Source organism: Larus michahellis, chromosome 10, assembly GCF_964199755.1.
Source record: "Larus michahellis chromosome 10, bLarMic1.1, whole genome shotgun sequence".
NCBI classification, from domain to species: domain Eukaryota; kingdom Metazoa; phylum Chordata; class Aves; order Charadriiformes; family Laridae; genus Larus; species Larus michahellis.
In genome coordinates, this window is record NC_133905.1 from 24354289 (window position 1) to 24355896 (window position 1608).

Genomic DNA, 1608 nt, shown 5'->3' on the forward strand with positions numbered 1-1608 from the left:
GCCAGCGGGTGTGAGAGCCGCGGGATGGCACGGAGCATCCTTGGGATGGCATGGAGCATCCTCAGGATGGCATGGAGCATCCTCGGGATGGGCTGCAGCGTCGGGCACTGCAAAAACCCCAGGGGAGCTGAAACTGGGGGTTAAAAGAAAAGGGAAAAAATCCCCACCTGAGGGTCATGAAATATTTTGCGACTGAAAACGAGAGGACTTGATACGGGTCGCGCTGTGGGGACGCATCTTGCCAGTTATTTATTCAGGCTTTATGTGCCGTGGCGCTCCGGCTGCCGGCATCTGACATCCCCTGTCACCAGTTCATGAAGCGCAGAACTGAGTCTGAAAGGTTTTTGCTTTACAAGGCACAATTTTATTAAAGATTTATCAACAGCAGCAGGACATAAAGTTTTTCCTTGCAACCGCAGTGTATAGTGGCCTGTGCTCCAAAATAGAAAGGGCAGGTCAGGATTCACCTGAAATGCTCTTTTATGCCAAAGCAGCAACGCTGCACGGAACAGAGAGGGGCTGCTGCACGCCTGCCTCACCTCCAGCCACCGCTTTCACTTCTGTTCGGCATTAATAATGTCCCTGCGAAGCGGACAAGTTGGAGCTATAATGAAAATTACCCCCTCCCCCAAATCCTACAGTTTCGTAGCTTCATCGAGCTGCCTTTTCGCTCACATCAAAACCGTGGTGACGTCCACGGAGAACCGCTCTGCACCGGCGCCTTCTCCGGGCACCAGGCACAAGACCTCCGCTCCGCAGTGGCAGAGGGTCGGGCACCGCACGCCTGCTCAGCGCAGACGCGTGCGTATCCTCCCGGTAACGCCGTTCCTCTCCCTCTTCCCCCGAAGAGCCACGCGCCAGGCAGCAGGAAAGGGGGGGAGAGACTCTTGTTCCAACCCATCAGGCAGAGACACTCCAAAGGATGAGGAGGACCTCTCTTGGTGATCAACAAGAGATCCTCCTCCGTTGATGCTGACAACCCAACTCCTGTTTAACAGCAGCGTTTCGTGTGCCACGGGAAGGCGCCGAGGCTCTGGGGTTCCTCTTGGCCCCCAAAGGAAGCGCCGCAGCCAGGGATACAACCCAGGCTGTGCGTAAACGGCTGCCCCCGAAGCTTCATGTTGCTTTGGTAGGATCCTTACCACCGCCCGGAGCAGCACCCGGGCTAGAAGATGCCCCTTCGCAGTTTACCCAAAAGAAGTGGCTGGTAACGGATTTGTCCGCGTGTTTTTCTTACCTGAAGTCCCTTTTTGGGTGGTCAAAATAACCCTTAAAATCACTCTTGTGTTAAAGTTCCTTTACACCAGGAAGAGGGAGGCCTCTGCGCAAGTCTCGATGAGCAATGGCCCCTCGGACTACCAAAACGACCCAAAGTGAAGGTTTAACCAAAAGACACCCAGGCTGTGCACCGATGTTTGACTTCAGATCACGAAACAAGTCAAGGAGAAAAACCGCAAAGAATTTTGAAAGCAGGTGAAAGCATTAAAATTCTTGCCACAAGAGAGCAGGAGGGAGTCCGTCGGTTGCCCAAGAGCCCCCACGGGAAGGCAACATGGTGAGGGCACTTCTGGAAGGAAGTGCAAAGCATTCACTACAAGAAAAACAGCA